At 48.6% G+C, this 27,765-nt stretch overlaps 1 protein-coding gene across 1 annotated transcript in view; it reads right to left on the minus strand.

The window, feature by feature from the left end:
* LOC138287288 (zinc finger protein 91-like) overlaps positions 1–15,750 on the minus strand; it is a 74,872-nt gene extending 59,122 nt beyond the window's left edge. Inside the window, exon 1 of the mRNA XM_069227646.1 lies at positions 15,584–15,750. The gene's annotated coding sequence lies outside the window, so the exon portion shown is untranslated. The remainder of the gene's footprint in view (positions 1–15,583) is intronic.
* Between the last annotated feature and the right edge of the window lie 12,015 nt (positions 15,751–27,765).

A 27,765-nucleotide genomic window follows, 5' to 3' on the forward strand; every position in this document is an offset into this window, starting at 1 on the left:
GGAGACTCGTAATCCTCAGAGCAGCGCTGCTTGCAGCGCTCCCCTGGCGGATTACAACCGTCGGGACTGCCATGGCAGTACTACCACCACATTTACCCTGGCGATCAAGGACCGCCAGGGTTGTAATGAGGCCCTAAGTCTTCTAGAGAGTATGGTACTAGGCACTACAATACTTTCTGACATTCTGTTTTTATATCATTAGGCCCTTTAGGGAATGACTATATGGTTACATGATCATGTTTCTAACAAATGCTATTTTTATTATGGTGTCCTCTAGGGACTGTTCTGAGCAACACAGTCAAGCTACTACAATATTCACTGCACTTGGGTGATACTCACCCCATAATGCTTTGCGGGCCATTCCTTTTACAAAGCATTTTGCTTACAACTCACGGCACAACATGCTTTTTCTGTCTAGGTCATCTCTGGGTCCCCACACTAGATTGGGAGGAATCCCAAAAACAAAATATAAAACAATAAAATAAATAAAGGCAGTATTTTCATTTTTTGCTGCAGATAGAGGAAGAAGGTAAATGGAAGTGCTTTCATTATATGCAGGGCCAGTAGAATTTTGTAGCAGAGAGGACCAAATTATGCGGTACGGTTGACCAATTTATATGGCAAGAAAAGTCCAGTTATGCATTTACAACTCCATTAGCTCTAACACAAGCAAATGTGAGACCTATTGCATTACAAATGCTTGTTTGTATTATATCTCACCTTTGCCCGGTTTCTTTTCTCTTCTTTTTCCAGCTCTTGTCACCCATGGTCATGAATTGTCAGGAGTCGATTTCATTACTGGTTCACTCTGATGTTTCCAGTGATCAATGCTATTCATTTTACTTTTTTTATTTTACTGATTTTTCTCCATTTTGTTTCCAAAGTGCATCGTCAGGGAAGCTCCCTGGCTGCATCAAGAGAGCCACTGATAGCCCATCTGTTTTATTTAGTCTTTTGTAGTCATGAATTTCAATGGCTTCTGGGAACTGCAGTCTTTTTATAACCAAAACATATTAGAGGTGCACCGTATCGATAAACATTTAAGAAAACAGTCCTCTTCAAATTCTCAGTTATGTCCAGTTCTTCACTTTATTTTCCTATTGTCTTTAAAAACACCACACATCAAAAGCAAGCAACAGCCAACGCATTTCGCCCACACAAGTGGACTTGTTCTGGGCACCAACAGTTTCATTGTCAATCCTCCAAATCGTTCCACTCCTCTACCGTTTGGGAATTGAGGAGGACAGATGTGCGCAGCTAATGGCACCTAATGTAGTGCCATAGTGGGATGTAATTGATTCCAACTTTGCATGTGATGGATTAAGCTTCTGAAAAATAGAGGCCCTTGGACAGACAATCATCAAAGAGAATGGGACATTAGCATTGAGTCTCTTTTCATGGCCAGCCCAGAGCATGTTAATTAAATACTACTAGTGGGCCTGCTGTGTTGATTGTACAACCAACTTAAGTAGTCCTTTAGCCATGTCTCAGGCCTGCCATTGCACAGCAGGGGTGGCTCCTCCGCCCACCCCACCCCGCCAGCAGTGGCAGCAGCAAACCTTTCACTATAAAACAATAATAAACTATGTTTATCATCGTTTTATAGTGAAAAGGGAGGGGCTATGGGGCTGTGACGGGGACAAGGGGGAGTGCACAGCACTCCCCCTCAGTGCGCATGTATGTTTGGGCAGCCGTCTCGGGCCGGCCATACAAACATGTGCACTAGGCTCTCTCCAACCTAGCAATGCAGGCACTGTGTTGCAGGATTGGAGACAGCAGACAGAGCCTTTCACTCCGTCCAGTCCTAATGCTGCTATCATGCTCCTAGCAGCTTGAAAGCAGTGTTGGGACAGGGTGCAGGGCAGGCTGGGAGCTTGTGTCTGCAGTCCAGTCTAGGAGCAGATGGTAGCAGTGTGGAATGGAGCAAAAAGGTACGTTTTTTTCATTACATTATTTTTTTTTTGTCGTGTCCCCCCTCCTCTGCCATGCGCCACCCCACCCCACCCCTTTTCCCTCCTGTGAGCCGCCACTGTTGCAGAGCCTGTGTGGGCAGTTTTACACTGCCATGTTGACTTGGCAAAATAACCTCTTTGCCAGGCCCATACCTTCCCTTTGTATACATACAAGTCACCCCTAAGGTAGCCCTTGACAACCCAGAGGTAGTGTGCTATGTATTTAAAAGGCAAGATGTACTTTTACGTTTTACATGTCCTGGTAGTGAATCACTCCCAAAGTTGTTTTTTACTACTGCAAGGCCTACCTCTTCCATAAGATGACATTGGGATTCCCTTATTACCTCTTATAAGAGTAATTCACAATCTGGAAGAGAGAAACTTTTCAGGTTTGGTGTCACTGGGACCACAATTTTAAATAACAACTTATGGTGTGGTCTGATTTCACATTGAAATTCTGGACGTGCCACATTTAGAAAATTGGCAATTTCTGACTTTAGCCATTTGGTGCGTAATGCCCATCTATGATCACTTGTCTGGGCTGTGTCACTGCTGGGCTTTGTGTATTCCCCCACACAATGGGAGCTTAGTTGTGACTTGATGGGCCACCCTTGCAGGATGGGTGGGAGGAGCTGGGCCCAGCCTCACTTACACCTGAACAGGCTGTGTCCTGTCCCCACATAAAAGGCTGCATAACCCCCTGTAGTAAGTCTGGAGCCATGGCAGGAAGGGAGGACATCTGTGCACTTCAAACACCTGTCTTTGAAGTCTCTTTCACTTCAAAGGCCCTGCTAGGTATAGGTACTGGAACTCTCACACCGCCAACACAATACACTTCTAAACTTGTGCATACTCTGCCAGGAAGAAGCCCTGGTGCGCTGCTGAAAGACTGCCACTGCTGGACTGTTGCTTTGCTGGACTCCTGCCTTGCTGTGCTGCCCTGCTGCCTGCTGTACCCCTGCCTGAGTGAGAAGGACTGGACCTACATCACTTGACCAAAGAGTGACTGCAAGGTCTAGCTGTCTGGCCTCCTGGCCTGAAGTCTCAGAGACATAAGACTTTCAACCACCCTGCTTCTGCACCTGGGCTCCGCCATCTGTGAGTCTGCTCTGCCAATTCGTGACACTCAAGCCCAGGTCCTTTGAAAGTGGACCTAAGGTGTTTGCTCCTGTGGGACCTTCACATTCTCTGCTGTGGGAGCAAAACCGTTGCATTGTCACTGTTGCGTGGAACAGATCAGGTGCATCACCACTACTGCTTGGGTCGGAACCGATGCAACAGACTCACATAGCAGGATCTTGAGACCAGCGCGTTGCCTTCAGAACTGCTGCTGCGCAACATTTTGTTATTCGCATCCCTTGTTGACGGCAGCCGTGACGACGACTCTACAGCTCCCCATCGCAGCCTCAGTGCTCATTGAAACTGATGCATCGCCTCAGCTGCAAAACTTATCTTCTACACCGGCCTTTGCAACACAACAGTAGGGGCTGGTGACTTTAGAAAGGGGTGGGGCGTAAACAAACTTTTCGACTTTGACTGAGCAAGACAGTAAAGAGAATGAGCGAAATAGCTAGGCCACATGTAGAGTGAGCATTACAACAGACTTTCCTTTTAGTTCACTAATCGATCGCTTTGACATCAGACAGGGAGGGTGTATGTTTCTAAGTTGAAGGGAATGTTGCCTAGTGGGTAAAGCTGCCAACCATGCAAACCGAGGAAGCAGCTTCGAATCTCTGCAGATCTCTCTGTGCCAAAGAATGGAATGTGGCCTATTTCTTTGGTGAAGTGCTCTTATGACCTTGGGTAAGGTTCGCTCTATGCAAAACTACTACTGTATAAGTGTTTTTTCTATTGGTCTATGATCAGTACAGTGGCCACTGAAAAGCGTGGGGTAGATTGTGTTGGGGGTGGTGGTAAGCGCAAGTGAGTTAAGGCAAGTGTGACCTGGTGGTGTATGGTAAGATGTATTAAGTGATGCTACTGACCATGTCTTTGCAGTGTTGTCATGTGGCAAGGTGTGAATGATTGTGGTGTTCTGGGTGTGGAGTTTGTATGGTGTGCTGCGGGTGGTATTCCAGTGAATACTGTGGTAGTGTAAGATGAGAAGGCAGAGTAGGGACCTTGGATGAAGCAGCTGGTGAGTTTTATTTGGAGACTCAAGGTGTGGATGATTGTAGTGTTCTGGGTGTGGAGTGTGTATGGTGTGCTGTGGGTGGTATGCCAGTGAATACTGCGGTAGTGTAAGATGAGAAGGCAGAGTAGGGACCTTGGGTGAAGCAGCTGGTGAGTTTTATTTGGAGACTCAAGGTGTGAATGATTGTGGTGTTCTGGGTGTGGAGTTTGTATGGTGTGCTGTGGGTGGTATGCCAGTGAATACTGTGGTAGTGTAAGATGAGAAGGCAGAGTAGGGACCTTGGATGAAGTAGCCAGTGAGTTTTATTTGGAGACTGAGTTTTAGTCGTGGTGAGTTGCTGAGTAAGTGGGGGTCAGGAGCAGGTGTGGCAGTGAGCAGGAAGGGGAGAGGTGGGAGACAGCTAGAGAGGAATCCACAGTAGAGAGTCTTTAAGCCAAATGCAGAAATATTGAATTGTTACGTTAGGTGACATTATAAGAAATGCATGTTGTAGGGCGTACTGGTGTGTGGGAAGTTGTGATGTCAACTTTGTAGGAAGCTGGCCTGGCTTGTAGTGGGTACCAGAGGTACATACACCTTGTGCCAGGTCCAGTTATCCCTTATTAGTGTAGAAGAGGTGTTTCTAGCAGTTTAGGCTGATAGAAAGTTGGTTATGGCAAAGCAGCTTAGGCTGAACTAGGAGACATGTAAAGCTCCTACTATACCACTGGTGTCATATGCACAATATCATAAGAAAACACAATACACAGAGTAACTAAAAATAAAGGTACTTTATTTTTATGACAATATGCCAAAAGTATCTCAGTGAGTACCCTCAGTATGAGGATAAGTTATATACACAAGATATATGTACACAAACCAAAATTATGCAGGAAATAGCAAGAAAAGTAATGCAAGCAGTGTAACGTTACAGTAGACTGCAATAGGAGCACATAGGTATAGGGGCAACACAAACAATATACTCCAAAAGTGGAATGCGAACCACGAATGGACCCCAAACCTATGTGAGCTTGTAGAGGGTTGCTGGGACTGTAAGAAAACAGTGAGGGTTAGAAAAATAGCCCACCCAAAGACCCTGTAAGGTAGGTGTAAAGTGCACCTACAACCCCCAGAGAGGAGAGAAGTCGTGATAGGGGGATTCTGCAAGGAAAACCAACACCAGCAATGCAACTACAGTGGATTTCCGGACCTGAGTACCTGTAAGACAAGGGGACCAAGTCCAAGAGTCGCCGCGACAGTGTCGAGAGTGGGAAGGAGCCCAGGAAATGCCAGCTGAGGGTGCAAGGAAGCTGCCACTCCTTGCCTCACCTCGCTGGGCTGCATTGCTGGGAACCGCGACTTTGCAAGCTACTCCGGCCCCTGTGCACTTCCGGCGGAAATCCTTCGTGCACAGCCAAGCCTGGGTCCACGGCACTCTAACCTGCATTGCACGACTTTCTAAGTTGGTCTCCGGCGACGTGGGACTCCTTTGTGCAACTTCGGCGAGCACCGTTTCACGCATCCTCGTAGTGCCTGTTTCTGGCACTTCTCCGGGTGCTACCTGCTTCAGTGAGGGCTCTTTGTCTTGCTCGACGTCCCCTCTCTCTGCAGGTCCAATTTGCGACCTCCTGGTCCCTCCTGGGCCCCAGCAGCGTCCAAAAACGCCAAACGCACGATTTGCGTGTAGCAAGGCTTGTTGGCGTCCATCCGGCGGGAAAACACTTCTGCACGACTCTCCAAGGCGTGGGGGATCCATCCTCCAAAGGGGAAGTCTCTAGCCCTTGTCGTTCCTGCAGTATTCACAGTTCTTCAGCCTAGTAAGAGCTTCTTTGCACCAACCGCTGGCATTTCTTGGGCATCTGCCCATCTCCGAGCTGCTTGTGACTTTTGGACTTGGTACCCTCAGTCAGGAATCCATCGTTGTTGCATTGCTGATTTGTGTTTTCCTTGCATTTTCCCTCTAACACGACTATTTTGTCCTTAGGGGAACTTTAGTGCACTTTGCACTCACTTTTCAGGGTCTTGGGGAGGGTTATTTTTCTAACTCTCACTATTTTCTAATAGTCCCAGCGACCCTCTACAAGGTCACATAGGTTTGGGGTCCATTCGTGGTTCGCATTCCACTTTTGGAGTATATGGTTTGTGTGGCCCCTATCCCTATGTTTCCCCATTGCATCATTTGCACTGTTTTCTAAGACTATACTGCATATTTTTGCTATTGTGTATATATATCTTGTGTATATTTCCTATCCTCTCACTGAGGGTACACTCTAAGATACTTTGGCATATTGTCATAAAAATAAAGTACCTTTATTTTTAGTATAACTGTATATTGTGTTTTCTTATGATATTGTGCATATGACACTAAGTGGTACTGTAGTAGCTTCACACGTCTCCTAGTTCAGCCTAAGCTGCTCTGCTAAGCTACCATTATCTATCAGCCTAAGCTGCTAGACACCCTATACACTAATAAGGGATAACTGGGTCTGGTGCAAGGTGTAAGTACCCCTTGGTACGCACTACAAGCCAGTCCAGCCTCCTACATTGGTTGTGCAGTGGTGGGATAAGTGCTTGAGACTACTTACCACTCTTGTCATTGTACTTTTCATAAGAGAAAAATATACAAAACAAGGTCAGTGTATATACACATAGCCAAAAAGTTTAGCATTTCCTCTTTTCACTCTTTTCTAAGTGCTGAAAAGTACTTCTAAACTTTCAAAAAGTTCTTAAAAGTTTAAAAAGTTTTTTTCTGTCTTTCCAAAAAGTTCTGAAAACTTTTTTCTCTTTTTCTATCACTTTAACTCTCTCTGAAAATGTCTGGCACAGGAAAAATTGTTGAACTGTCCAAACTTGCATATGATCACCTTAGCTGGAAAGGAGCAAGGAGTCTCTGCATAGAGAGAGGTTTGAGTGTAGGGAAGAATCCTTCTTTAGAACTGTTAATTAATATGCTTAGAGTACAGGATAAGGCCATAAGTGCCCAATCTGTAGAAAAAGTAGCTAATGGTTCTCAATCTGATCCAGGGACTCCCCCAGGAAAAGGTTCAGGAAAGAAACTTCTCAGCCTGCCCATTACTAGACAGTCTAGCATAGTTGGTACAGAGGTTGAATCACACCATACTAATGGTGTGCTCTCACATTATACTGGTAGCCAAGCTGTTAGGGTGCCCTCTGTAAGGGACAGGTCTCCATCTGTTCATTCCCATCATACCTCTGTATCTAGAAATGTCCCTCCCACCCACCCTGATGACAGATTGTTAGAAAGGGAGCTCAATAGATTGAGAGTGGAGCAAACCAGACTGAAGCTCAAGAAGCAACAGCTGGATTTGGATAGACAGTCTTTAGAAATAGAGAGGGAAAGACAGAAGATGGGTTTAGATACCCATGGTGGCAGCAGCAGTATTCCCCATAGTCATCCTGCAAAAGAGCATGATTCCAGGAATCTGCACAAGATAGTTCCCCCTTATAAGGAGGGGGATGACATTAACAAGTGGTTTGCTGCACTTGAGAGGGCCTGTGCTGTACAGGATGTCCCTCAAAAGCAGTGGGCTGCTATCCTATGGCTATCATTTACTGGAAAAGGTAGGGATAGGCTCCTTACTGTAAAAGAAAATGATGCTAACAATTTCCAAGTTCTTAAGAATGCACTCCTGGATGGTTATGGCTTAACCACTGAACAGTACAGGATAAAGTTCAGAGATACCAAAAAGGAGTCTTCACAAGACTGGGTTGATTTCATTGACCAGGCAGTGAAGGCCTTGGAGGGGTGGTTACATGGCAGTAAAGTTACTGATTATGACAGCCTGTATAACTTGATCCTGAGAGAGCATATTCTTAATAATTGTGTGTCTGATTTGTTGCACCAGTACTTGGTGGACTCTGATCTGACCTCTCCCCAAGAATTGGGAAAGAAGGCAGACAAATGGGTCAGAACAAGAGTGAACAGAAAAGTTCATACAGGGGGTGACAAAGATGGCAACAAAAAGAAGGATGGTAAGTCTTCTGACAAGGGTGGGGACAAATCTAAAAATGAGTCTTCATCAGGCCCACAAAAACACTCTGGTGGGGGTGGTGGGTCCAAATCCTCCTTTAATCAGAACAAGGAAAAGAAACCATGGTGCTATTTATGTAAAATAAAAGGCCATTGGACAACAGATCCCAGTTGTCCAAAGAAAGGCACCACAGCTCCTACCACTACAACCCCTACTGCTACACCTAGTGTCCCTACTAATAGCAGTGGTGGTGGGAGCAAACCTAATAATAGCCAATCCAAGGGAGTAGCTGGGCTCACTTTTGGTAATTTAGTTGGGGTTGGTCTGATTAGGGAGACCACAGAGGCTACTTTAGTCTCTGAAGGGGCTATTGATTTAGCCACTTTGGTTGCTTGCCCCCATAACTTGGAGAAGTACAAGCAACTAACTCTAATAAATGGTGTTGAGGTCCAGGCCTACAGGGACACAGGTGCCAGTGTCACAATGGTGATTGAGAAACTGGTGCACCCTGAACAACACATACTTGGACACCAGTACCAAGTAACCGATGCTCACAACATAACACAAAGCCACCCCATGGCTGTTGTAAATCTCAACTGGGGGGGGGTAACTGGTCCAAAGAAAGTTGTGGTAGCTTCAGATTTACCTGTAGACTGTCTATTAGGGAATGATTTGGAGACATCAGCTTGGTCAGATGTGGAGTTGGAGGCCCATGCAGCAATGCTGGGCATCCCAGGGCATATTTTTGCTTTGACAAGGGCTCAGGCCAAAAAGCAAAAAGGACAGGGAAGCTTGGATCCTGGAACAATGGACCAAGTGCTCCCTAAAGCTAGGGCTAGTAGAAGCAAACCACTTCCTACTATCCCTCCCTCTACAGTGGATTCTACTTCTGAGGAAGAAGAATTCCCTCCCTGTGCAGAACCTACACCAGAGGAGCTGGAAGCAGACACTGCTGAGCTTTTGGGTGAAGGGGGGCCTGCCAGAGAGGAGCTGAGTGTGGCACAGCAAACCTGTCCCACATTAGAGGGTCTCAGACAGCAAGCTGTCAAACAGGCTAATGGGGATGTCAGTGACTCTCACAGAGTTTACTGGGAGGACAACCTCTTGTACACTGAGCATAGGGATCCTAAACCTGGAGCTGCCAGGAGATTAGTGATTCCTCAGGAGTACAGAAAGTTCCTCCTAACACTGGCACATGACATTCCCTTAGCTGGGCACCTGGGTCAAATGAAAACTTGGGACAGATTGGTACCATTGTTTCATTGGCCTAGGATGTCTGAGGACACAAAATAATTTTGTAAGTCCTGTGAAACCTGTCAAGCCAGTGGCAAGACAGGTGGCACTCCAAAGGCACCCCTTATCCCACTGCCTGTGGTTGGGGTTCCCTTTGAAAGGGTAGGGGTTGACATAGTTGGCCCCCTTGACCCTCCTACTGCTTCAGGCAATAGGTTTATCTTAGTGGTAGTGGACCATGCCACAAGATATCCTGAAGCAATTCCTTTAAGGACCACTACAGCTCCTGCAGTGGCAAAGGCCCTCCTGGGAATATTTTCCAGGGTGGGCTTCCCAAAGGAAGTAGTATCAGACAGGGGAAGCAATTTCATGTCTGCATACTTAAAGGCCATGTGGAAGGAGTGTGGTGTAACTTACAAGTTCACAACACCCTATCATCCACAAACAAATGGACTGGTGGAGAGATTTAATAAAACTCTCAAAGGCATGATTATGGGACTCCCTGAAAAACTCCGCAGGAGATGGGATATCCTTCTACCATGCCTCCTTTTTGCCTACAGGGAGGTACCCCAGAAAGGAGTGGGCTTCAGCCCCTTTGAACTTCTTTTTTGACACCCTGTTAGGGGTCCACTCACACTTGTAAAGGAGGGTTGGGAACAACCTTTAAAAGCTCCTAAACAGGATATTGTGGATTATGTACTTGGCCTCAGATCAAGGATGGCTGAGTACATGAAAAAGGCCAGTAAAAACCTTCAGGCCAGCCAAGAGCTCCAGAAGCAATGGCATGATCAGAAGGCTGTTTTGGTTCAGTACCAACCAGGGCAGAAAGTGTGGGTCTTGGAGCCTGTGGCCCCAAGAGCACTCCAAGATAAATGGAGTGGACCCCACACAATTGTTGAAAAGAAGGGTGAAGTCACCTACTTGGTTGACTTAGGCACTGCCAGGAGTCCCCTTAGGGTGCTCCATGTCAACCGCCTGAAACCCTACTATGACAGGGCTGATCTCACCCTGCTCATGGCAACAGATGAGGGACAGGAAGAAGACAGTGATCCTCTCCCTGATCTCTTCTCTTCCACAGAACAAGATGCTCTTGTGGAAGGTGTAGTTTTGGCTGATTGTCTTACTGCTGAGCAGAAAGATAATTGCATAAATCTCCTAGGACAATTTTCAGAACTCTTCTCCATTGTGCCAGGCACCACTTCTTGGTGTGAGCACACTATAGATACTGGAGACAGTTTACCTGTCAAAAGTAAGATCTATAGGCAGCCTGACCATGTCAGGGACTGCATAAAGCAAGAAGTTCAGAAAATGTTGGAACTAGGAGTGGTTGAGCACTCTGACAGTCCATGGGCTTCTCCTGTGGTACTGGTACCAAAACCCAATTCTAAAGATGGAAAGAAGGAAATGAGGTTTTGTGTAGACTATAGAGGTCTCAACTTGGTAACCAAAACTGATGCTCACCCTATACCCAGGGCAGATGAGCTTATAGATACACTGGCATCTGCCAAGTATCTAAGCACTTTTGATTTGACTGCAGGGTATTGGCAGATCAAATTGTCAGAAGATGCTAAACCTAAGACTGCATTTTCTACCATTGGAGGACATTACCAGTTTACTGTAATGCCTTTTGGTTTGAAAAATGCACCTGCCACTTTTCAGAGGTTGGTGAACACAGTCCTGCAAGGGCTGGAAGCTTTCAGTGCAGCATATTTGGATGATATAGCTGTCTTTAGCTCCAGCTGGGATGATCACCTGGTCCACCTATGGAAAGTTTTGGAGGCTCTGCAAAAGGCAGGCCTCACTATCAAGGCTTCAAAGTGCCAGATAGGGCAGGGTAAGGTGGTTTATCTGGGACACCTTGTTGGTGGGGAACAGATTGCACCACTTCAGGGGAAAATCCAAACTATTATTGATTGGGTTCCCCCTACCACTCAGACTCAGGTGAGAGCCTTCCTAGGCCTCACTGGGTATTACAGGAGGTTCATTAAGAACTATGGCTCCATTGCAGCCCCTCTTAATGACCTCACATCCAAGAAAATGCCTAAAAAGGTATTATGGACAGCAAACTGTCAGAAAGCTTTTGAGGAGCTGAAGCAGGCCATGTGCTCTGCACCTGTCCTAAAAAGCCCTTGTTACTCTAAAAAATTATATGTCCAAACTGATGCATCTGAATTAGGAGTAGGTGCCACACTGTTGCTTTTATTAGTAGAAGGTTGACCCCTAGAGAAAAGCGTTGGTCTGCCATTGAGAGGGAGGCCTTTGCTGTGGTCTGGGCTCTGAAGAAGTTGAGGCCATACCTGTTTGGCACTCACTTCATTGTTCAGACAGACCACAAACCTCTACTTTGGCTAAAACAAATGAAAGGTGAAAATCCTAAATTGTTGAGGTGGTCCATATCCCTACAGGGAATGGACTATACAGTGGAACATAGACCTGGGAGTAGCCACTCCAATGCAGATGGACTCTCCAGATATTTCCACTTAGACAATGAAGACTCATCAGGTAATGGCTAGTCTTATTGTCCTTCGTTTGGGGGGGGGGGGGTTGTGTAGGAAAGTACCATCTTGCCTGGCATGTTACCCCCATTTTTCACTGTATATATGTTGTTTTAGTTGTATGTGTCACTGGGACCCTGGTAACCCAGGGCCCCAGTGCTCATAAGTGTGCCTGAATGTGTTACCTGTGTAGTGACTAACTGTCTCACTGAGGCTCTGCTAATCAGAACCTCAGTGGTTATGCTCTCTCATTTCTTTCCAAATTGTCACTGACAGGCTAGTGACCATTTTTACCAATTTACATTGGCTTACTGGAACACCCTTATAATTCCCTAGTATATGGTACTGAGGTACCCAGGGTATTGGGGTTCCAGGAGATCCCTATGGGCTGCAGCATTTCTTTTTGCCACCCATAGGGAGCTCTGACAATTCTTACACAGGCCTGCCACTGCAGCCTGAGTGAAATAACGTCAACGTTATTTCACAGCCATTTTACACTGCACTTAAGTAACTTATAAGTCACCTATATGTCTAACCTTTACCTGGTAAAGGTTAGGTGCAAAGTTACTTAGTGTGAGGGCACCCTGGCACTAGCCAAGGTGCCCCCACATTGTTCAGAGCCAATTCACTGAACTTTGTGAGTGCGGGGACACCATTACACGCGTGCACTACATATAGGTCACTACCTATATGTAGCTTCACCATGGTAACTCCAAATATGGCCATGTAACATGTCTATGATCATGGAATTGCCCCCTCTATGCCATCCTGGCATTGTTGGTACAATTCCATGATCCCAGTGGTCTGTAGCACAGACCCTGGTACTGCCAGACTGCCCTTCCTGGGGTTTCTCTGCAGCTGCTGCTGCTGCCAACCCCTCAGACAGGCAGCTGCCCTCCTGGGGTCCAGCCAGGCCTGGCCCAGGATGGCAGAACAAAGAACTTCCTCTGAGAGAGGGTGTGACACCCTCTCCCTTTGGAAAATGGTGTGAAGGCAGGGGAGGAGTAGCCTCCCCCAGCCTCTGGAAATGCTTTGTTGGGCACAGATGTGCCCAATTCTGCATAAGCCAGTCTACACCGGTCCAGGGACCCCTTAGCCCCTGCTCTGGCGCGAAACTGGACAAAGGAAAGGGGAGTGACCACTCCCCTGACCTGCACCTCCCCTGGGAGGTGTCCAGAGCTCCTCCAGTGTGCTCCAGACCTCTGCCATCTTGGAAACAGAGGTGCTGCTGGCACACTGGACTGCTCTGAGTGGCCAGTGCCACCAGGTGACGTCAGAGACTCCTTGTGATAGGCTCCTTCAGGTGTTAGTAGCCTTTCCTCTCTCCTAGGTAGCCAAACCCTCTTTTCTGGCTATTTAGGGTCTCTGTCTCTGGGGAAACTTTAGATAACGAATGCATGAGCTCAGCCGAGTTCCTCTGCATCTCCCTCTTCACCTTCTGATAAGGAATCGACCGCTGACCGCGCTGGAAGCCTGCAAACCTGCAACATAGTAGCAAAGACGACTACTGCAACTCTGTAACGCTGATCCTGCCGCCTTCTCGACTGTTTTCCTGCTTGTGCATGCTGTGGGGGTAGTCTGCCTCCTCTCTGCACCAGAAGCTCCGAAGAAATCTCCCGTGGGTCGACGGAATCTTCCCCCTGCAACCGCAGGCACCAAAAAGCTGCATTACCGGTCCCTTGGGTCTCCTCTCAGCACGACGAGCGAGGTCCCTCGAATCCAGCGACACCGTCCAAGTGACCCCCACAGTCCAGTGACTCTTCAGCCCAAGTTTGGTGGAGGTAAGTCCTTGCCTCACCTCGCTGGGCTGCATTGCTGGGAACCGCGACTTTGCAAGCTACTCCGGCCCCTGTGCACTTCCGGCGGAAATCCTTCGTGCACAGCCAAGCCTGGGTCCACGGCACTCTAACCTGCATTGCAAGACTTTCTAAGTTGGTCTCCGGCGACGTGGGACTCCTTTGTGCAACTTCGGCGAGCACCGTTTCACGCATCCTCGTAGTGCCTGTTTCTGGCACTTCTCCGGGTGCTACCTGCTTCAGTGAGGGCTCTTTGTCTTGCTCGACGTCCCCTCTCTCTGCAGGTCCAATTTGCGACCTCCTGGTCCCTCCTGGGCCCCAGCAGCGTCCAAAAACGCCAAACGCACGATTTGCGTGTAGCAAGGCTTGTTGGCGTCCATCCGGCGGGAAAACACTTCTGCACGACTCTCCAAGGCGTGGGGGATCCATCCTCCAAAGGGGAAGTCTCTAGCCCTTGTCGTTCCTGCAGTATTCACAGTTCTTCAGCCTAGTAAGAGCTTCTTTGCACCAACCGCTGGCATTTCTTGGGCATCTGCCCATCTCCGAGCTGCTTGTGACTTTTGGACTTGGTCCCCTTGTTCCACAGGTACCCTCAGTCAGGAATCCATCGTTGTTGCATTGCTGATTTGTGTTTTCCTTGCATTTTCCGTCTAACACGACTATTTTGTCCTTAGGGGAACTTTAGTGCACTTTGCACTCACTTTTCAGGGTCTTGGGGAGGGTTATTTTTCTAACTCTCACTATTTTCTAATAGTCCCAGCGACCCTCTACAAGGTCACATAGGTTTGGGGTCCATTCGTGGTTCGCATTCCACTTTTGGAGTATATGGTTTGTGTGGCCCCTATCCCTATGTTTCCCCATTGCATCCTATTGTAACGATACATTGTTTGCACTGTTTTCTAAGACTATACTGCATATTTTTGCTATTGTGTATATATATCTTGTGTATATTTCCTATCCTCTCACTGAGGGTACACTCTAAGATACTTTGGCATATTGTCATAAAAATAAAGTACCTTTATTTTTAGTATAACTGTATATTGTGTTTTCTTATGATATTGTGCATATGACACTAAGTGGTACTGTAGTAGCTTCACACGTCTCCTAGTTCAGCCTAAGCTGCTCTGCTAAGCTACCATTATCTATCAGCCTAAGCTGCTAGACACCCTATACACTAATAAGGGATAACTGGGCCTGGTGCAAGGTGTAAGTACCCCTTGGTACGCACTACAAGCCAGTCCAGCCTCCTACAACAGATTCCTCACAGTGCAGTGTGCACAGACTCCTCATAGTGCGGTAAGATGCACTGTACAGATTCCTCACAGTGAAGTAAGATACAGTGCATGCAGTGTACAGACTCCTCACAGTGCAGTAAGATGAAATGCAGTGTGCACAGATTCCTCACAGTGGAGTAAGATGCAGTGCAGTGCAGATTCCTCACAGTGCAGTAAGATGCAGTGAAGTGCACATATTCCTAAGTGCAGTAAGATGCAATGCACAGATCCTTCAGTGCAGGAAGATGCAGTGCACAGACCCCTCACAGTAGAGTAAGATGCAGTGCACAGATTCCTTACAGTGCAGTAAGAAGCAGTACAGATTTCTCACAGTGCACTGCAGAGATCGCTCAGTGCAGTAAGATGCAGTGCACAGATTCCTCACAGTACAGTAAGATGCAGCACCGTGCACAGTGCAGTGAGATTCAGTGCAATGCCCGAGGTCCCCGGATAGAAGAGCCCAGCTCAGCCCTGCTCCAGCCAGAGATTCCTCACAGTGCAGTAAGATGCAGTGCACAGACCCCTCAGTGCAGTAAGATGCAGTGCAGTGCACAGATCTCCTCTTTAACACAAACGGTGACCACAAACACCCCCAGGGCCGGAAGGGAAGCCCCCCAGAGGTCCCCGGATAGAAGAGCCCAGCTCAGCCCGGCTCCTGGCAGAGATTTCCTCCAGGATTATTCAGTCTATTTCTACAAACACAGCAGAAGGTGCTGACAATCTCCTACCTGAGCAGAAACCTGTGCAGACATTTCCAGGCTCTCTCCTCCTCCTCCTGGGGCTGGGGGGGCAGGGGCAGATTTGGGGTCTGAGGTGGCGGGGGCTGTGAGGGTCTGAAGATTAACTGCACAGACCCTCAGCGGCTCTTCCTCCCCTGCAGGAGGCTGGAAACAGAGGAGGCTGAGACCTGCTGCTTGTGCTGACTCTGCCGCCGCTGACCCGGATACTATTACCTTCCCTCTGCTGAGAGGAGCTCATCAGCTCCCGCTGCTTGTTCTGCCGCTACCGCGGCTGACCCGGAAGTTATATTCCTCAGAGGCCTCACCGGGTTCTGTTGGTTTTCTGCCTCTGCTGACAGCGGCTCCTCAGACCTCCCCACCAGCTGCCGGTGCTGTCGCTGCCTCCGGTCACCCGGAAGTAAAACTCTTCAGCACTTCCTCCCAGAGGAAGAAGTGGGAGCTTCGGGGTGACACAGGAGGTGAGGCCTGGGGGGCCGGGGCGGGGGAGAGCGGCCGGTGGGCTTTAAGGGGACAGTCAAGACAAAGAGTAGAGAGTTTCCCTTTTATATATATTTAAATATAATATCCAAGTATTCTTCTTGTAAAATCTCTAACGCTTGTTTGGCCTCATGGTAGTTCTCTCAGTGATGGGGGAGCTTCTAAGGCAGAAGAATGATACCCTGAATATGAGCCTTCAGTCCTCTTGTATCTCAGCTGCGGTTCAGTGTTACACCCACCGGTGAAGGGGACAATAAAAGGCCTCTCGTCCCTTTGTTACACTGTAGGAGGCTGGCCTGGTTTGTAGTGAGTACCAAGGGATACATACACTCTGCACCAGGCCCAGTTATCCCTTATTAGTGTATAGGGTGTCTAGCAGCTTAGGCTGATAGAAAAGGTAGCTTAGCAGAGAAGCTTAGGCTGAACTAGGAGACGAGTGAAGCTCCTACAGTACCACTAGTGTCACTTGCACAATATCATAAGAAAACACAATACACAGATATACTAAAAATAAAGGTACTTTATTTTTATGACAATATGCCAAAGTATCTCAGAGTGTACCCTCAGTATGAGGATAGCAAATACACACAAGATATATGTACACAATACCAAAAATATGCAGTATAGTCTTAGAAAACAGTGCAAACAATGTATAGTTACAATAGGATGCAATGGGGACACATAGGAATAGGGGCAACACAAACCATGTACTCCAAAAGTGGAATGCGAACCACGAATGGACCCCAAACCTATGTGACCTTGTAGAGGGTCGCTGGGACTATTAGAAAATAGTAAGGGTTAGAAAAATAGCCCACCCCAAGACCCTGAAAAGTGAGTGCAAAGTGCACTAAAGTTCCCCAAAGGACAAAGAAGTTGTGATAGGGGAATTCTGCAGGAAAGACACAAACCAGCAATGCAACAACAATGGATTTCCAAACGAGGGTACCTGTGGAACAAGGGGACCAAGTCCAAAAGTCACAAGCAAGTCGGAGATGGGCAGATGCCCAGGAAATGCCAACGGTGGGTGCAAAGAAGCTGCTACTGGACAATAGAAGCTGAGGATTCTGCAGGAACGACAAGGGCTAGAAACTTCCCCTTTGGAGGATGGATCCCCCACGCTGTGGAAAGTCGTGCAGAAGTGTTTCCTGTGGAAATACAGCCAACAAGCCTTGCTAGCTGCAAATCGTGCGGTAAGGGTTTTTGCGTGCTGCTGTGGCCCAGGAGGGACCAGGATGTCGCCAATAGCGTCTGGGGACAGAGGGGGAGTCGAGCAAGACAAGGAGCCCTCTCAGAAGCAGGCAGCACACGCAGAAGTGCCGGAACAGGCACTTCGAAGAAGAGTGAAACGGTGCTCACCCGAAGTTGCACAAAGGAGTCCCATGCCGCCGGAGGACAACGTAGAAAGTCGTGCAATGCAGGTTAGAGTGCCGTGGACCCAGGCTTGGCTGTGCACAAAGGATTTCCGCCGGAAGTGCACGGAAGCCGGAGTAGCTGCAAAAGTCGCGGTTCCCAGCAATGCAGTCTGGCGTGGGGAGGCAAGGACTTATCTCCACCAAACTTGGACTGAAGAGTCACTGGACTGTGGAAGTCACTTGGACAGAGTTGCAGGAATCAAGGGACCTCGCTCGTCGTGCTGAGAGGAGACCCAGAGTACCGGTAATGCAGTTCATTGGTGCCTGCGGTTGCAGGGGGAAGAGTCCGTCGACCCACGGGAGATTTCTTCGGAGCTTCTAATGCAGAGAGGAGGCAGACTACCCCCACAGCATGCACCACCAGGAAAACAGTCGAGAAGGCGGCAGGATCAGCGTTACAGAGTTGCAGTAGTCGTCTTAGCTACTTTGTTGCAGTTTTGCAGGCTTCCAGCGTGGTCAGCAGTCGATTCCTTGGCAGAAGGTGAAGAGAGAGATGCAGAGGAACTCTGATGAGCTCTTGCATTCGTTATCTAAGGAATCCCCAAAGCAGAGACCCTAACTAGCCAGAAAAGAGGGTTTGGCTACCTAGGAGAGAGGATAGGCTAGCAACACCTGAAGGAGCCTATCAGAAGGAGTCTCTGACGTCACCTGGTGGCACTGGCCACTCAGAGCAGTCCAGTGTGCCAGCAGCACCTCTGTTTCCAAGATGGCAGAGGTCTGGAGCACACTGGAGGAGCTGTGGACACCTCCCAGGGGAGGTGCAGGTCAGGGGAGTGGTCACTCCCCTTTCCTTTGTCCAGTTTCGCGCCAGAGCAGGGCTAAGAGGTCCCTGAACCGGTGTAGACTAGCTTATGCAGAAATGGGCACCAAATGTGCCCATGAAAGCATTTCCAGAGGCTGGGGGAGGCTACTCCTCCCCTGCTTTCACACCATTTTCCAAAGGGAGAGGGTGTAACACCCTCTCTCAGAGGAAGTCCTTTGTTCTGCCATCCTGGGACAAGCCTGGCTGGACCCCAGGAGGGCAGAAACCTGTCTAAGGGGTTGGCAGCAGCAGCAGCTGCAGTGAAACCCCTGAAAAGGCAGTTTGGCAGTACCCGGGTCTGAGCTACAGACCCGTGGGATCATGGGATTGTACCAACAATGCCAGGATGGCATAGAGGGGGCAATTCCATGATCTTAGACATGTTACATGGCCATATTCGGAGTTACCATTGTGAAGCTACACATAGGTAGTGACCTATGTGTAGTGCACGCGTGTAATGGTGTCCCCGCACTCACAAAGTCCGGGGAATTTGCCCTGAACGATGTGGGGGCACTCTGGCTAGTGCCAGGGTGCCCTCACACTAAGTAACTTAGCACCCAACCTTTACTAAGTAAAGGTTAGACATATAGGTGACTTATAAGTTACATAAGTGCAGAGAAAATGGCTGTGAAATAATGTGTGCATTATTTCACTGAGGCTGCAGTGGCAGGCCTGTGTAAGAATTTGTCAGAGCTCCCTATGGGTGGCAAAAGACATGCTGCAGCCCATAGGGATCTCCTGGAACCCCAATACCCTGGGTACCTCAGTACCATATACTAGGGAATTATAAGGGTGTTCCAGTATGCCAATGTGAATTAGTAAAATTGGTCACTAGCCTGTTAGTGACAATTTGGAAAGAAATGAGAGAGCATAACCACTGAGGTTCTGGATAGCAGAGCCTCAGTGAGACAGTTAGTCATATACACAGGTAACACAGTCAGGCACACTTATGAGCACTGGGGCCCTGGCTGGCAGGGTCCCAGTGACACATACAACTAAAACAACATATATACAGTGAAAAATGGGGGTAACATGCCAGGCAAGATGGTACTTTCCTACACAACCCCCCCCCCCCAAACGAAGAACAATAAGACTAATCATTACCAGATGGGTCTTCATTGTCTAAGTGGAAATATCTGGAGAGTCCATCTGCATTGGAGTGGGTACTCCCAGGTCTATGTTCCACTGTATAGTCCATTCCCTGTAGGGATATGGACCACCTCAACAATTTAGGATTCTCACCTTTCATTTGTTTTAGCCAAAGTAGAGGTTTGTGGTCTGTCTGAACAATGAAGTGAGTGCCAAACAGGTATGGCCCCAACTTTTTCAGTGCCCAGACCACAGCAAAGGCCTCCCTCTCAATGGCAGACCAACGCTTTTCTCTAGGGGTCAACCTCTTACTAATAAAAGCAACAGGTTGATCCTGGCCCTCAGAATTAAGTTGTGATAGGACTGCCCCTACTCCTAATTCAGATGCATCAGTCTGGACATAGAATTTTTTAGAGTAACAAGGGCTTTTCAGGACAGGTGCAGAGCACATGGCCTGCTTCAGCTCCTCAAAAGCATTCTGACAGTTTGCTGTCCATAATACCTTTTTAGGCATTTTCTTTGAAGTGAGGTCATTAAGAGGGGCTGCAATGGAGCCATAGTTCTTAATGAACCTCCTGTAATACCCAGTGAGGCCTAGGAAGGCTCTCACCTGAGTCTGAGTAGTAGGGGGAACCCAATCTATAATAGTCTGGATTTTCCCCTGAAGTGGTGCAATCTGTTCCCCACCAACAAGGTGTCCCAGATAAACCACCTTCCCCTGCCCTATCTGGCACTTTGAAGCCTTGATAGTGAGGCCTGCCTTTTGCAGGGCCTCCAAAACTTTCCATTGGTGGACTAGGTGATCATCCCAACTGGAGCCAAAGACAGCTATATCGTCCAAATATGCTGCACTAAAAGCTTCCAGCCCTTGCAGGACTGTGTTCACCAACCTCTGAAAGGTGGCAGGTGCATTTTTCAATCAAAAAGGCATTACTGTAAATTGGTAATGGCCTCCAATGGTTGAAAATGCAGTTTTAGCTTTAGCATCTTCTGATAATTTGATCTGCCAATACCCTGCAGTCAAATCAAAAGTGCTTAGATACTTGGCAGATGCCAGTGTATCTATGAGCTCATCTGCCCTGGGTATAGGGTGAGCGTCAGTTTTGGTTACCTGGTTGAGACCTCTGTAATCTACACAAAACTGCATTTCCTTCTTTCCATCTTTGGAATGGGGTTTTGGTACAAGTATCACAGGAGAAGACCATGGACTTTCAGAGTGCTCAACCACTCCCAGTTCTAACATTTTCTGCACCTCTTGCTTTATGCAGTCTCTGACATGGTCAGGCTGCCTATAGATCTTACTTTTGACAGGCAAGCTGTCTCCAGTATCTATAGTGTGCTCACACCAAGAAGTGGTACCTGGCACAGTAGAGAAGAGTTCAGAGAACTGACCTAGGAGATTTATGCAGTGGTCTTTCTGCTTAGCAGTAAGACAATCTGCTAGTACAACCCATTCCACTAGAGCATCTTGTTCTGTGGAAGAGAAGAGATCAGGTAGAGGATCACTGTCTTCTTCCTGCCCCTCATCAGGTGCCATGAGCAGGGTGAGATCAGCCCTGTCATAGTAGTGTTTCAGGCGATTGACATGGAGCACCCTAAGGGGACTCCTGGCAGTGCCTAAGTCAACTAAGTAGGTGACTTCACCCTTTTTCCCAACAATTGTGTGGGGTCCACTCCATTTATCTTGGAGTGCTCTTGGGGCCACAGGCTCCAAGACCCACACTTTCTGCCCTGGTTGGTACTGAACCAAAACAGCCTTCTGGTCATGCCATTGCTTCTGGAGCTCTTGGCTGGCCTGAAGGTTTTTACTGACCTTTTTCATGTACTCAGCCATCCTTGATCTGAGGCCAAGTACATAATCCACAATATCTTGCTTTGGAGCTTTTAAAGGTTGGTCTCAACCCTCCTTGACAATTGTGAGTGGACCCCTAACAGGGTGTCCAAAAACAAGTTCAAATGGGCTGAAGCCCACTCCTTTCTGGGGTACCTCCCTGTAGGGAAAAAGGAGGCATGGTAACAGGATATCCCATCTCCTACGGAGTTTTTCAGGGAGACCCATAATCATGCCTTTGAGAGTTTTATTAAATCTCTCCACCAGTCTGTAGGAAAGTACCATCTTGCCTGGCATGTTACCCCCATTTTTCACTGTATATATGTTGTTTTAGTTGTATGTGTCACTGGGACCCTGGTAACCCAGGGCCCCAGTGCTCATAAGTGTGCCTGAATGTGTTACCTGTGTAGTGACTAACTGTCTCACTGAGGCTCTGCTAATCAGAACCTCAGTGGTTATGCTCTCTCATTTCTTTCCAAATTGTCACTAACAGGCTAGTGACCATTTTTACCAATTTACATTGGCTGACTGGAACACCCTTATAATTCCCTAGTATATGGTACTGAGGTACCCAGGGTATTGGGGTTCCAGGAGATCCCTATGGGCTGCAGCATTTCTTTTGCCACCCATAGGGAGCTCTGACAATTCTTACACAGGCCTGCCACTGCAGCCTGAGTGAAATAACGTCCACGTTATTTCACAGCCATTTTACACTGCACTTAAGTAACTTATAAGTCACCTATATGTCTAACCTTTACCTGGTAAAGGTTAGGTGCAAAGTTACTTAGTGTGAGGGCACCCTGGCACTAGCCAATGTGCCCCCACATTGTTCAGAGCCAATTCACTGAACTTTGTGAGTGCGGGGACACCATTACACGCGTGCACTACATATAGGTCACTACCTATATGTAGCTTCACCATGGTAACTCCGAATATGGCCATGTAACATGTCTATGATCATGGAATTGCCCCCTCTATGCCATCCTGGTATTGTTGGTACAATTCCATGATCCCAGTGGTCTGTAGCACAGACCCTGGTACTGCCAGACTGCCCTTCCTGGGGTTTCTCTGCAGCTGCTGCTGCTGCCAACCCCTCAGACAGGCAGCTGCCCTCCTGGGGTCCAGCCAGGCCTGGCCCAGGATGGCAGAACAAAGAACTTCCTCTGAGAGAGGGTGTGACACCCTCTCCCTTTGGAAAATGGTGTGAAGGCAGGGGAGGAGTAGCCTCCCCCAGCCTCTGGAAATGCTTTGTTGGGCACAGATGTGCCCAATTCTGCATAAGCCATTCTACACCGGTTCAGGGACCCCTTAGCCCCTGCTCTGGCGCGAAACTGGACAAAGGAAAGGGGAGTGACCACTCCCCTGACCTGCACCTCCCCTGGGAGGTGTCCAGAGCTCCTCCAGTGTGCTCCAGACCTCTGCCATCTTGGAAACAGAGGTGCTGCTGGCACACTGGATTGCTCTGAGTGGCCAGTGCCACCAGGTGACGTCAGAGACTCCTGCTGATAGGCTCCTTCAGGTGTTAGTAGCCTTTCCTCTCTCCTAGGTAGCCAAACCCTCTTTTCTGGCTATTTAGGGTCTCTGTCTCTGGGGAAACTTTAGATAACGAATGCATGAGCTCAGCCGAGTTCCTCTGCATCTCCCTCTTCACCTTCTGATAAGGAATCGACCGCTGACCGCGCTGGAAGCCTGCAAACCTGCAACATAGTAGCAAAGACGACTACTGCAACTCTGTAACGCTGATCCTGCCGCCTTCTCGGCTGTTTTCCTGCTTGTGCATGCTGTGGGGGTAGTCTGCCTCCTCTCTGCACCAGAAGCTCCGAAGAAATCTCCCGTGGGTCGACGGAATCTTCCCCCTGCAACCGCAGGCACCAAAAAGCTGCATTACCGGTCCCTTGGGTCTCCTCTCAGCACGACGAGCGAGGTCCCTCGAATCCAGCGACACCGTCCAAGTGACCCCCACAGTCCAGTGACTCTTCAGCCCAAGTTTGGTGGAGGTAAGTCCTTGCCTCACCTCGCTGGGCTGCATTGCTGGGAACCGCGACTTTGCAAGCTACTCCGGCCCCTGTGCACTTCCGGCGGAAATCCTTCGTGCACAGCCAAGCCTGGGTCCACGGCACTCTAACCTGCATTGCACGACTTTCTAAGTTGGTCTCCGGCGACGTGGGACTCCTTTGTGCAACTTCGGCGAGCACCGTTTCACGCATCCTCGTAGTGCCTGTTTCTGGCACTTCTCCGGGTGCTACCTGCTTCAGTGAGGGCTCTTTGTCTTGCTCGACGTCCCCTCTCTCTGCAGGTCCAATTTGCGACCTCCTGGTCCCTCCTGGGCCCCAGCAGCGTCCAAAAACGCCAAACGCACGATTTGCGTGTAGCAAGGCTTGTTGGCGTCCATCCGGCGGGAAAACACTTCTGCACGACTCTCCAAGGCGTGGGGGATCCATCCTCCAAAGGGGAAGTCTCTAGCCCTTGTCGTTCCTGCAGTATTCACAGTTCTTCAGCCTAGTAAGAGCTTCTTTGCACCAACCGCTGGCATTTCTTGGGCATCTGCCCATCTCCGAGCTGCTTGTGACTTTTGGACTTGGTCCCCTTGTTCCACAGGTACCCTCAGTCAGGAATCCATCGTTGTTGCATTGCTGATTTGTGTTTTCCTTGCATTTTCCCTCTAACACAACTATTTTGTCCTTAGGGGAACTTTAGTGCACTTTGCACTCACTTTTCAGGGTCTTGGGGAGGGTTATTTTTCTAACTCTCACTATTTTCTAATAGTCCCAGCGACCCTCTACAAGGTCACATAGGTTTGGGGTCCATTCGTGGTTCGCATTCCACTTCTGGAGTATATGGTTTGTGTTGCCCCTATCCCTATGTTTCCCCATTGCATCCTATTGTAACTATACATTGTTTGCACTGTTTTCTAAGACTATACTGCATATTTTTGCTATTGTGTATATATATCTTGTGTATATTTCCTATCCTCTCACTGAGGGTACACTCTAAGATACTTTGGCATATTGTCATAAAAATAAAGTACCTTTATTTTTAGTATAACTGTGTATTGTGTTTTCTTATGATATTGTGCATATGACACTAGGTGGTACTGTAGTAGCTTCACACGTCTCCTAGTTCAGCCTAAGCTGCTCTGCTAAGCTACCATTATCTATCAGCCTAAGCTGCTAGACACCCTATACACTAATAAGGGATAACTGGGCCTGGTGCAAGGTGCAAGTACCCCTTGGTACTCACTACAAGCCAGTCCAGCCTCCTACACAGTCCATTTGTTTGTGGATGATAGGGTGTAGTGAACTTGTACGTTACACCACACTCCTTCCACATGGCCTTCAAGTAAGCAGACATGAAATTGCTTCCTCTGTCTTATACTACCTCTTTTGGGAAGCCCACCCTGGAAAAGATTCCCAGGAGGGCCTTTGCCACTGCAGGAGCTGTAGTGGTCCTAAGAGGAATGGCTTCAGGGTATCTAGTGGCATGGTCCACTACCACCAAGATAAACCTATTCCCTGAAGCAGTAGGAGGGTCAAGGGGGCCAACTATGTCAACCCCTACCCTTTCAAAGGGAACCCCAACCACAGGCAGTGGGATAAGGGGTGCCTTTGGAGTGCCACCTGTCTTGCCACTGGCTTGACAGGTTTCACAGGACTTAATAAAACTCTTTTGTGTCCTCAGACATTCTAGGCCAATGAAACAAGGGAACAAGCCTGTCCTATGTTTTCATTTGTCCTAGATGCCTAGCTAGGGGAATGTCGTGAGCCAGTGTTAGGAGGAACTTTCTGTACTCCTGAGGAATCACTAATCTCCTGGCAGCTCCAGGTTTAGGATCCCTTGCCTCAGTGTACAAGAGGTTGTCCTCCCAGTAAACTCTGTGAGAGTCACTGACATCCCCATTAGCCTGTTTGACAGCTTGCTGTCTTAAACCCTCTAATGTGGGACAGGTCTGCTGTGCCACACTCAGCTCCTCTCTGGCAGGCCCCCCTTCACCCAAAAGCTCAGCAGTGTCTGCTTCAAGCTCCTCTGGTGTAGGTTCTGCACAGGGAGGGAATTCTTCTTCCTCAGAAGTAGAATCCACTGTAGAGGGAGGGATAGTAGGTAGTGCTTTACTTCTACTAACCCTAGCTTTAGGGAGCACTTGGTCCATTCGCGCCAGAGCAGGGGCTAAGGGGTCCCTGAACCGGTGTAGACTGGCTTATGCAGAATTGGGCACATCTGTGCCCAAGAAAGCATTTCCAGAGGCTGGGGGAGGCTACTCCTCCCCTGCCTTCACACCATTTTCCAAAGGGAGAGGGTGTAACACCCTCCCTCAGAGGAAGTCCTTTGTTCTGCCATCCTGGGACAAGCCTGGCTTGACCCCAGGGGGGCAGAAACCAGGCTTATAGATAATGGTAGCTTAGCAGAGCAGCTTAGGCTGAACTAGGAGACGTGTGAAGCTACTACAGTACCACAAGTGTCACTTGCACAATATCATAAGAAAACACAATACACAGTTATACTAAAAATAAAGGTACTTTATTTTTATGACAATATGCCAAAGTATCTTAGAGTGTACCCTCAGCAAGAGGATAGCAAATATACACAAGTTATATGTACACAATACCAAAAATATGCAGTATAGTCTTAGAAAACAGTGCAAACAATGTATAGTTACAATAGAATGCAATGGGGACACATAGGGATAGGGGCAACACAAACCATATACTCCAAAAGTGGAATGCAAACCACGAATGGACCCCAAACCTATGTGACCTTGTAGAGGGTCGCTGGGACTATTAGAAAATAGTGAGAGTTAGAAAATTAGCCCTCCCAAGACCCTGAAAAGTGAGTGCAAAGTGCACTAAAGTTCCCCAAAAGACAAAGAAGTTGTGATAGAGGAATAATGCAGGAAAGACACCAACCAACAATGCAACAGCTGTGGATTTCCAATCTAGGGTACCTGTGGAACAAGGGGACCAAGTCCAAAAGTCACAAGCAAGTCGGAGATGGGCAAATGCCCAGGAAATGCCAGCTGTGGGTGCAAAGAAGCTTCTACTGGACAGAAGAATCTGAGGTTTCTGCAGGAACGAAAAGGGCTAGAGACTTCCCCTTTTTGTGGACGGATCCCGCTCGCCGTGGAGAGTTGTGCAGAAGTGTTTTCCCGCCGAAAGAACGCCAACAAGCCTTGCTAGCTGCAAATCGTGCGGTTAGCGTTTTTGGATGCTGCTGTGGCCCAGGAGGTCTCAAATTGGACCAGAAGATAGAGGGGACGTCGAGCAAGACAAGGAGCCCTCTTAGCAGCAGGTAGCACCCGGAGAAGTGCCAGAAACGGGCACTACGAGGATGCGTGAAACGGTGCTCGCCGAAGTTGCACAAAGGAGTCCCACGTCGCCGGAGACCAACTTAGAAAGTCGTGCAATGCAGGTTAGAGTGCCGTGGACCCAGGCTTGCCTGTGCACAAAGGATTTCCGCCGGAAGTGCACAGGGGCCGGAGTAGCTGCAAAAGTCGCGGTTCCCAGCAATGCAGTCTAGCGAGGTGAGGCAAGGACTTACCTCCACCAAACTTGGACTGAAGAGTCACTGGACTGTGGGAGTCACTTGGACAGAGTTGCTGGATTCGAGGGACCTCGCTCGTCGTGCTGAGAGGAGACCCAAGGGACCGGTCATGCAGCTTTTTGGTGCCTGCGGTAGCAGGGGGAAGATTCCGTCGACCCACGGGAGATTTATTCGGAGCTTCTAGTGCAGAGAGGAGGCAGACTACCCCCACAGCATGCACCACCAGGAAAACAGTCGAGAAGGCGGCAGGATCAGCGTTACAGAGTTGCAGTAGTCGTCTTTGCTACTATGTTGCAGTTTTGCAGGCTTCCAGCGCGGTCAGCAGTCGATTCCTTGGCAGAAGGTGAAGAGAGAGATGCAGAGGAACTCTGATGAGCTCTTGCATTCGTTATCTAAAGTTTCCCCAGAGACAGAGACCCTAAATAGCCAGAAAAGAGGGTTTGGCTACTTAGGAGAGAGGATAGGCTACTAACACCTGAAGGAGCCTATCAGGAGTCTCTGACGTCACCTGGTGGCACTGGCTACTCAGAGCAGTCCAGTGTGCTGGCAGCACCTCTGTTTCCAAGATGGCAGAGGTCTGGAGCACACTGGAGGAGCTCTAGACACCTCCCAGGGGAGGTGCAGGTCAGGGGAGTAGTCACTCCCCTTTCCTTTGTCCAGTTTCGCGCCAGAGCAGGGGCTAAGGGGTCCCTGAACCGGTGTAGACTGGCTTATGCAGAATTGGGCACATCTGTGCCCAAGAAAGCATTTCCAGAGGCTGGGGGAGGCTACTCCTCCCCTGCCTTCACACCATTTTCCAAAGGGAGAGGGTGTAACACCCTCCCTCAGAGGAAGTCCTTTGTTCTGCCATCCTGGGACAAGCCTGGCTTGACCCCAGGGGGGCAGAAACCTGTCTGAGGGGTTGGCAGCAGCAGCAGCTGCAGTGAAACCCCAGGAAAGGCAGTTTGGCAGTACCAGGGTCTGTGCTACAGACCACTGGGATCATGGAATTGTACCAATAATGCCAGGATGGCATAGAGGGGGC

Source organism: Pleurodeles waltl, chromosome 4_1 (assembly GCF_031143425.1).
Source record: "Pleurodeles waltl isolate 20211129_DDA chromosome 4_1, aPleWal1.hap1.20221129, whole genome shotgun sequence".
NCBI lineage: Eukaryota > Metazoa > Chordata > Amphibia > Caudata > Salamandridae > Pleurodeles > Pleurodeles waltl.